Here is an 11,383-nt window from a genome sequence, read left to right on the forward strand (position 1 = left end):
CTCAAATACCTGTACTTTCTACTTCTTACATGTTGAACTCTAATACCTGTACTTTCTACTTCTTACATGTTGAACCAAATACCTGTACTTTCTACTTCTTACATGTTGAACTCTAATACCTGTACTTTATCTTACATGTTGAACACAAATACCTGTACTTTTACTTCTTACATGTTGAACACAAATACCTGTACTTTCTACTTCTACATGTTGAACTCAAATACCTGTACTTTCTACTTCTTACATGTTGAACTCTAATACCTGTACTTTCTACTTCTTACATGTTGAACTCAAATACCTGTACTTTATACTTCTTACATGTTGAACTCTAATACCTGTACTTTCTACTTCTTACATGTTGAACTCAAATACCTGTACTTTCTACTTTTTTTAAATTTTTTTAATATTTTTATTCACATGTAAAAAAAGAAAAGAAAGTGTAACAGTGAATTGTATTACAGCAATTAAGGCATTTTCATTTTTTCCCTCCCAAAAGAACCCTTACTCACTTTCCCTTAACCCCGCCCCATCCCAACCACCCCTCTCCCGGAGCACTGAGGCAACAGTACATCAATACAATACAAAATGATAGATACAATAATATACATATACATACATACATACATACTAACACATATCCAGGGATGTCACATGGGCTGCCTATGTGGTGGACAGGGGAGTAATCATATCAGAATTATAGACGGATAAATAAAGGGAGAATCCCTACAGCGACACCATATCAGGGGGAAGACGGTTCTACATAGCTGATCAGTGGCCTCCAATGAGCGTAAAACTTATCTGAGGAACCCCGGAGAGTAAACTTAATTTTTTCCAACTTTAGAAGAGACATTAGTATCACTCAGCCACATTTGAAAAGAGGGAGGTAAAGGAGATTTCCACAAAAGAAGGATTTTCCTACGAGCAATCAAGGAGGTAAAGGCCCATGACATGGTTTGAGTGTTTGTAATGTTGATTCCATCTGGGGGCCTACCGAAAATAGCTACATGAGGGGATGGAGAGATTTTTAGACCTACAATTTCAGAAATACATTCGAAGAAGAAAGATTGCCAGAAGCTAGATAATTTAGGGCACGACCAGAACATGTGAGTCAGGTCGCAGGGGGCCTGGGAGCATCTATCACACCGGTCATCCAATCTATCTGGATAAATCCTGGAGAGCTTAGCCTTGCTATAATGTAGTCTATGGAGAACTTTAAACTGTATTAGGCTGAGTCTAGCGCAACTGGAGGATGAGTTAACGGCTCTCAGGGCCTTCTTCCAAAAGTCATCAGAGAAGGTGAACTGTAGTTCCTTTTCCCAATTAGTTCTAATCTTGTTAATGGCAGATTCATCAACCGGAGAAAAAAGATCATAAAAGTAAGAGACATGGCGCCTAGACAAAGTTCTTGCTCTAAGTACAAAGATCCTCTCCACTGGGAGGCAGGGATTGAGGGAATTGTGGAGGAGTGGGTCTTAGCAAAATCCCTTAGTTGAAAGTATCTAAAGAAATCAGATCCTCTTAGATTAAAGGCAACCCGTAGTTGGTCAAAACTGGCAAACAGGCTATCAATGTATAACTCCCCTATGCAGCGGAGGCCTTCCCTCTTCAAGTGAGAAAATCGGGGGTCAATTGTGGCTGGTAAAAATAGATGGTTGTTACAGACAGGAGTTGCTTGAGGAAGAGTAAGCCAACCAAAGTGACGTCTAACTTGTGCCCAGATCTTTAAAGTGCCAATTACAACGGGGTTAGATGTGAATTGTGAGGGGGGAAAGGGGCAGAGTGCTACACGCGAGGGCTTGAAGTGACGTGGATCGACATGAGTTGGCCTCCACAAGACACCAGTCACTCTGGGGTGAAGTGAACCAGAGCATGATCTTGTGTGTGTTTGTGGCCCAGTAGTAACCCATAAGGTTAGGTAAACCAAGCCCACCCAGGAACCTGTCCCTCTGCAGTAATGGTCTACTAGCTCTTGCATGTTTACCAGCCCAAATAAATGAGGAAATAATATTATCAATAGCAGTGAAAAAAGATTTAGGCAAAAAAATAGGTAGGCATTGGAACATGTATAGATATCTGGGCAGTACATTCATTTTTATTGTCCTGAACTCTTCCTGCTAAAGAGGAGTGCCAGATGGCCCCACCTCTGCAGGTCAGATTTGACTGTTGCCGTCAGGACAGTAAGATTTTGTTCCGTAGCGCACTAAAAGACTGCGTGATTGCAATGCCCAGATATTTAAACCCTGAGTTGGATATTCTAAAAGGCAACGACAACGGAGGTAATTCTGTAGCCAATTGGTTGATAGGGAAACATTCACTCTTTTGGATGTTTAATTTGTATCCTGAAATGAAACCAAAAGTGGTCAAAAGTGAGAGAATGTGTGGAGTACTAGCTATAGGATCGCGCACATACAGAAGGAGGTCGTCAGCATATAACGAGACCCTGTGTTCGATATCCCCTCTCTGAATCCCCTTAATTCCTCTCTCTGCTTTTAGAGCAATCGACAATGGCTCGATAGCAATTGCAAATAGTAGTGGGGAGAGCGGACAATCCTGACGCGTCCCGCGAAAAAGAGGAAAGAATTTGGAGCGCTGGGTGTTCGTACATACAGAGGAGTGAGGAGAAGAGTACAGAAGTCTAACCCAGGAGACGAGGCCTGGACCAAAGCCCAGCTGTTGAAGGACAGAAAACAGATAGGCCCACTCAACCCTGTCGAAGGCCTTCTCAGCATCAAGAGATATAACAACCTCCGGTTCAGCAGGAGAAGGCGGGCTGTGGATGACGCTGAGAAGTCTTCGGACATTTGTGAAGGAGTGCCTCCCCCCTATGAATCCTGTCTGATCTTCCGAAATGATGGAGGGTATAATAGATTCCAACCGGCGAGCAAAAATCTTCGCAAGTATTTTCACATCTACAGACAGAAGCGAGATTGGGCGATATGATGCACAGCTCAACGGGTCCTTACCCTTCTTAAAGATCAGAGAGATAGAGGCTTGCATAAGAGTAGGCGGCAGTGAGCCTTGGACGTACGACGAATTAAACATATCTAATAATAATGGGGAAAGTTGATTTGAGAATTTTTTGTAGAATTCTACCGGGTATCCGTCAGGTCCCGGTGATTTGCCACTATTCATGGACTGTATTGCCTCTTTAATCTCAGCAAGCTGCAGGTTGGCATCTAGTGTCTGTTGGTCGTTAGTCGAAATCTTGGGCATATCCAATTTATCCAAAAATGTATGTAGCTGATCTTCGTTATCAGGGGATTCAGACGTGTAGAGACGAGAGTAGTAGGTTTTAAAGATGTTATTAATCTCTCCCGGGTCAGAAGTGAGAGAGCCCAACCCGTCCCGTATCTGGGTGATTTGGTTCGACGCCACCCTAGCCTTTAGTTGGTGGGCCAGGAGACGGCCAGCTTTATCGCCATGTTCATATATAGACCCTCGTGAGTGTAGAAGGAGTCGTTCAGCCTCTCTTGTTAGGAGAAGGTCAAGTTCTGTTTGGAGCCCCATCCGTTCTTTAGATAGATCAGGTGATTGAGTGGAAAATAGTTGGTTGTCTAGATTAATGATAGATTCTTCCAGTTCTCTTTGGCGTGCTCTACGAAGTTTATTAACATGAGACGTATGCGAGATGATCTTACCCTAAGAAAAGCTTTAAGGGTTTCCCAGAGTAGGGACGCAGAGGTCTCTCATTTTGGTTGGTCTCACAGAAGAATGCAATTGATTCCGAAATACACTCACAAAAGGCTGCATCAGAAAGTAAAAGAGGGTCAAGACGCCAGAATCTAAATTCCTTAGGCTTATGATCAAAGTGAAGGTCCAGGATCACAGTTGAATGATCTGATACAGTTATCGGTGAGTATTGAACGGAGACAATCGACGAAATAAATGTTTTATCAACAATAAAATAATCTATGCGAGAGTATGAACGATGTGCATGGAAAAGAAAGAGTATTGCCTAGCCGAGGGGTGTAAAAATCTCCACGGGTCGACGTAGCCATAGTGGTCCATAAAAGCAGAGAGAGTCTGTGCCGTTTTAGAGGGCGCCACAGTTCTGGAACTAGATCTGTCTAGTGTTGGGTCTATAACACAATTCATATCTCCTCCCAGTATCAATAGATGGGAATTCAAATTGGGGATGGTGGAGAATAGCGATTTCACAAAATTATGATCATCCCAATTGGGAGCATACACAGAAACTAAGATGACCGGCTTCTGATAGAGAGTACCAGAAATGATGACATAACGTCCATTTGGATCTAAAATTGTATTAGTAGGGGTGAAATTTACTTTTTTTCCGAATTAAAATGGCTGTGCCCCTTGTCTTTAGGTTAAATTGTGAATGAAACATTTGTCCAATCCACGGCCTATTCAGCTTTCGCTGATCAGATTTACAGAGATGTGTCTCTTGTATAAACATTATATCCGCCTTCAGGTTTTTAAGATGTGTCATAATCTTTGTGCGTTTCACCGAAGCATTCAACCCACCAGTGTTCAAAGAGAGTATCCTGACCGCCTGTCCACCACCAGTCCCTGTACCAGTTATATTAGCCATGACACTGCATACAGCATCGAAGGTGTAAGATCAGCCTTAGAACATCCACAACTAAAAATGGAGAGAACAGTGTACATAAAGATGACAAAACAGAATGTAATTGAAACAGCTGCCTCAAACAATGGAAACCTGTAGCCCCATCAAGATAAATGCCCCCACCCTCTCCCTCCCATCCTCTACTCCTTCCCACCTCCTCCCATGCCCTAGCCCCCTCCCCTCCCCACCCCTGAGCTCCATCTGCCAATGAAATTGGCAATAACTTCCCTACCTGAATCATCTCTCCTTCTTCAAGGTGTCTCAGTACCCACATCATGCAGATACAACCTCCTTAGTAAGTGTAACAATTGTGAACAGCAAATGTTAACAAGAACATTGCAAAAGTGCAAGAACATCCCGGGTATAGTGTAAATACAAAAATGAAAACAATTAAATTAAAATAGATGTAAACATGTCACATCGTCTGCTGACTTGGCCGAGTAACGTTAGTTATAAAATAAATGACGTCCCAACAGAACGACGGCTGTAAAGTGCCCAGAAACAATTGTGAACAGCATGAGTTAACAAGGACATTCGAAAAAGTGCAAAAAACACCCCGGGTATATAGTGTAAATATACAAATGTAATTATACAAAAAATAAATGTAGACAACATGTCGCATTGTGCGCTGTCATGGCTAGGTAACGTTAGATTATACAATCAATTGTGTCCCAACATAACGGTTGTAACGTACCCAGTCCACCATCAATGCAGCGCCAGCGCGGTTTAGCCTAGCCCAGCTTAGCTCAGCCACCACTAGCCTAGCACAACATCAGTGGTTAGTTAGCCGGCTCGGGGAACCTTTTCTTAGCCCCACTTCCAAGTGTGATCTGCAGGCGAGCAGGGAACAGAAGAGCCGGTCTGAGGCCTAGGTTGTACAGCTTTGACATGATGTCTCGGTATTTCGCCCGCTGTTCGAGAACCTCCTGTGTGAAGTCCTCGTAGATCTGCACTGGTGTCCCACGGTAGCGGAGATCCCCTCGTCTCTTGCGGGCCTCCCGTACAATCACCTCCTTTACTTGGTAGCGATGCAGCCGCAATATCACAGGTCGCGGTCTCGTCCCTGGCTGCGGCCTAGCAGCCGGCGCTCTGTGTGCACGGTCCAGCTCGGGAGGGGATGAGAGAGTTTTATTGCCTAGCAGCTCCACCAAAAATTCAGAAAAGAAGGTTGTAAGCCGGGGTCCCTCAATAGACTCAGGAAGTCCAATGATTCTGATGTTATTTCTGCGGCTCCGACCTTCCAGATCTGCGGTCTTCGCAGCTAGCTTAGCATTGCTATCTGCTAATACCGCACACTTCTCCTCGAGTATACGGAGTCGCTGATCTTGCAGATTGGCATTGGTCTCAAGAGAGTCTATTTGTTCCCCATGTTCTGCTACTGTGGTCTGCGTTTGGTTCAGCTTCGCCTCCAGTACCGCAAAGGCAGCTTTGAAATCAGCTGAAATGCTAGCTCTGTGCTCTTCAAGCAGGCTAATTATGCTAGCCATGTCCGCGCCAGCAACTTCACTTGCACTTGAGACAGCAGTTTCGGTCTTTTTTGCCTGTTTCGTCTCCGTTTTCAACGCAGGTTTCGGCATCACATCGGCTTGTTCTGATTTATAGTCCAAATTATGTTCACACAATACGGGTTTAACTCAACTTCGGTGGTTTTAAATTAAATGTAGAAAGTAAAATCGTGGGAGAACGAGACAACGCAGCACTCACATGTTCGTCCAACCGGAAGTCTACTTTCTACTTCTTACATGTTGAACCCAAATACCTGTACTTTCTACTTCTCACATGTTGAACACAAATACCTGTACTTTCTACTTCTCACATGTTGAACACAAATACCTGTACTTTCTACTTCTTACATTTTGAACGCAAATACCTGTACTTTCTACTTCTTACATGTTGAACACAAATACCTGTACTTTCTACTTCTTACATTTTGAACACAAATGCCTGTCCTTTCTACTTCTTACATGTTGAACACAAATACCTGTACTTTCTACTTCTTACAGTTTGAACACAAATGCCTGTACTTTCTACTTCTCACATGTTGAACACAAATACCTGTACTTTCTACTTCTTACAGTTTGAACACAAATGCCTGTACTTTCTACTTCTTACATGTTGAACACAAATACCTGTACTTTCTACTTCTCACATGTTGAACACAAATACCTGTACTTTCTACTTCTTACATGTTGAACCCAATACCTGTACTTTCTACTTCTTACATGTTGAACTCAAATACCTGTACTTTCTACTTCTTACATGTTGAACTCAAATACCTGAACTTTCTACTTCTTACATGTTGAACACAAATACCTGTACTTTCTACTTCTTACATGATGAACTAAAATACCTGTACTTTCTACTTCTTACATGTTGAACACAAATACCTGTACTTTCTACTTCTTACATGTTGAACTCAAATACCTGTACTTCTACTTCTTACATGTTGAACTCAAATACCTGTACTTTCTACTTCTAACATGTTGAACTCAAATACCTGTACTTTCTACTTCTTACATGTTGAACTCAAATACCTGTACTTTCTACTTCTTAAATTTTGAACCCAAATACCTGTACTTTCTACTTCTAACATGTTGAACTCAAATACCTGTACTTTCTACTTCTTACATGTTGAACTCAAATACCTGTACTTTCTACTTATTACATTTTGAACCCAAATACCTGTACTTTCTACTTCTTACATGTTGAACACAAATACCTGTACTTTCTACTTCTTACATGTTGAACTCAAATACCTGTACTTTCTACTTCTTACATGTTGAACTCAAATACCTGTACTTTCTACTTCTTACATGTTGAAACCAAATACCTGTACTTTCTACTTCTTACATGTTGAACTCAATACCTGTACTTTACTTCTTACAGTTGAACTCAAATACCTGTACTTTCTACTTCTTACATGTTGAACTCAAATACCTGTACTTTCTACTTCTAACCTGTTGAACTCAAATACCTGTACTTTCTACTTCTTACATGTTGAAACTCAAATACCTGTACTTTCTACTTCTTACATTTGAACCCAAATACCTGTACTTTCTCTTCTAACATGTTGAAACTCAAATACCTGTACTTTCTACTTCTTACATGTTGAACTCAAATACCTGTACTTTCTACTTCTTACATTTGGAACCCAAATACCTGTACTTTCTACTTCTAACATGTTGAACCCAAATACCTGTACTTTCTACTTCTTACATGTTGAAACCCAAATACCTGTAACTTTCTACTTCTAACATGTTGAACTCAAATACTGTACTTTCTACTTCCTTACATGTTGAACTCAAATACCTGTACTTTCTACTTCTTACATTTTGACCCAAATACCTGTACTTTCTACTTCTTACATGTTGAACACAAATACCTGTACTTTCTACTTCTTACATTTTGAACACAATACCTGTACTTTCTACTTCTTACATTTTGAACACAAATACCTGTACTTTCTACTTCTTACATGTTGAACCCAAATACCTGTACTTTCTACTTCTTACATGTTGAACACAAATACCTGTACTTTCTACTTCTTACATGTTTGAACACAAATACCTGTACTTTTCTACTTCTACATTTTGAACACAAATACCTGTACTTTCTACTTCTCACATGTTGAACACAAATACCTGTACTTTCTACTTCTTACATGTTGAACCCAAATACCTGTACTTTCTACTTCTCACATGTTGAACACAAATACCTGTACTTTCTACTTCTTACCTTTTGAACACAAATACCTGTACTTTCTACTTCTTACATGTTGAACACAAAGACCTGTACTTTCTACTTCTTACATGTTGAACTCAAATACCTGTACTTTCTACTTCTTACATTTTGAACACAAATACCTGTACTTTCTACTTCTTACATGTTGAACACAAATACCTGTACTTTCTACTTCTTACATGTTGAACTCAACAACCTGTACTTTCTACTTCTTACATGTTGAACACAAATACCTGTACTTTCTACTTCTCACATGTTGAACACAAATACCTGTACTTTCTACTTCTCACATGTTGACCCAAATACCTGTACTTTCTACTTCTTACATGTTGAACACAAATACCTGTACTTTCTACTTCTTACATGTTGAACCCAAATACCTGTACTTTCTACTTCTCACATGTTGAACTCAAATACCTGTACTTTCTACTTCTTACATTTTGAACCAAAATACCTGTACTTTCTACTTCTTACATGTTGAACTCAAATACCTGTACTTTCTACTTCTTACATGTTGAACCCAAATACCTGTACTTTCTACTTCTTACATGTTGAACTCAAATACCTGTACTTTCTACTTCTTACATGTTGAACTCAAATACCTGTACTTTCTACTTCTTACATGTTGAACACAAATACCTGTACTTTCTACTTCTTACATGTTGAACCCAAATACCTGTACTTTCTACTTCTTATATGTTGAACACAAATACCTGTACTTTCTACTTCTTACATGTTGAACTCAAATACCTGAACTTTCTACTTCTTACATGTTGAACCCAAATACCTGTACTTTCTACTTCTTACATGTTGAACTCAAATACCTGTACTTTCTACTTCTCACATGTTGAACACAAATACCTGTACTTTCTACTTCTCACATGTTGAACTCAAATACCTGTACTTTCTACTTCTTACATTTTGAACCCAAATACCTGTACTTTCTACTTCTTACATGTTGAACTCAAATACCTGTACTTTCTACTTCTTACATGTTGAACACAAATACCTGTACTTTCTACTTCTCACATGTTGAACTCAAATACCTGTACTTTCTACTTCTTACATTTTGAAACCCAAATACCTGTACTTTCTACTTCTTACATGTTGAACACAAATACCTGTACTTTCTACTTCTTACATGTTGAACTCAAATACCTGTACTTTCTACTTCTTACATGTTGAACACAAATACCTGTACTTTCTACTTCTTACATGTTGAACCAAATACCTGTACTTTCTACTTCTTACATGTTGAACCCAAATACCTGTACTTTCTACTTCTTACATGTTGAACACAAATACCTGTACTTTCTACTTCTTACATGTTGAACCCAAATACCTGTACTTTCTACTTCTTACATGTTGAACACAAATACCTGTACTTTCTACTTCTTACATGTTGAACTCAAATACCTGTACTTTCTACTTCTTACATGTTGAACACAAATACCTGTACTTTCTACTTCTTACATGTTGAACATCAAATACCTGTACTTTCTACTTCTTACATGTTGAACCCAAATACCTGTACTTTCTACTTCTTACATGTTGAACCCAAATACCTGTACTTTCTACTTCTTACATGTTGAACCCAAATACCTGTACTTTCTACTTCTCACATGTTGAACACAAATATCTGTACTTTCTACTTCTTACATGTTGAACCCAAATACCTGTACTTTCTACTTCTTACATGTTGAACCCAAATACCTGTACTTTCTAGTTATTACATGTTGAACCCAAATACCTGTACTTTCTACTTCTAACATGTTGAACTCAAATACCTGTACTTTCTACTTCTTACATTTTGAACCCAAATACCTGTACTTTCTACTTCTTACATGTTGAACTCAAATACCTGTACTTTCTACTTCTTACATTTTAAACCCAAATACCTGTACTTTCTACTTCTTACATGTTGAACACAAATACCTGTACTTTCTACTTCTTACATGTTGAACTCAAATACCTGTACTTTCTACTTCTTACATGTTGAACTCAAATACCTGTACTTTCTACTTCTTACATGTTGAACACAAATACCTGTACTTTCTACTTCTTACATGTTGAACTCAAATACCTGTACTTTCTACTTCTTACATGTTGAACTCAAATACCTGTACTTTCTACTTCTAACATGTTGAACTCAAATACCTGTACTTTCTACTTCTTACATTTTAACCCAAATACCTGTACTTTCTACTTCTTACATGTTGAACTCAAATACTGTACTTTCTACTTCTTACAGTTGAACTACAAATACCTGTACTTTCTACTTCTTACATGTTGAACTCAAATACCTGTACTTTCTACTTCTTACATGTTGAACTCAAATACCTGTACTTTCTACTTCTTACATGTTGAACCCAAATACCTGTACTTTCTACTTCTAACATGTTGAACCCAAATACCTGTACTTTCTACTTCTTACATGTTGAACCCAAATACCTGTACTTTCTACTTCTAACATGTTGAACTCAAATACCTGTACTTTCTACTTCTTACATGTTGAACTCAAATACCTGTACTTTCTACTTCTTAACATGTTGAACTCCAATACCTGTACTTTCTACTTCTTACATGTTGAACTCAAATACCTGTACTTTCTACTTCTTACATGTTGAACACAAATACCTGTACTTTCTACTTCTTACATGTTGAACTCAAATACCTGTACTTTCTACTTCTTACATGTTGAACCCAAATACCTGTACTTTCTACTTCTAACATGTTTGAACTCAAATACCTGTACTTTCTACTTCTTACATGTTGAAACACAAATACCCTGTACTTTCTACTTCTTACATTTTGAACTCAAATACCTGTACTTTCTACTTCTTACATTTTGAACCCAAATACCTGTACTCTCTACTTCTTACATGTTGAACACAAATAACCTGTACTTTCTACTTCTTACATGTTGAACACAAATACCTGTACTTTCTACTTCTTACATTTTGAACACAAATACCTGTACTTTCTACTTCTTACATTTTGAACACAAATACCTGTACTTTCTACTTCTTACATTTTGAACACAAATACCTGTAC

This window comes from Gymnodraco acuticeps, unplaced genomic scaffold (assembly GCF_902827175.1).
Source record: "Gymnodraco acuticeps unplaced genomic scaffold, fGymAcu1.1, whole genome shotgun sequence".
Classification (NCBI taxonomy): domain Eukaryota; kingdom Metazoa; phylum Chordata; class Actinopteri; order Perciformes; family Bathydraconidae; genus Gymnodraco; species Gymnodraco acuticeps.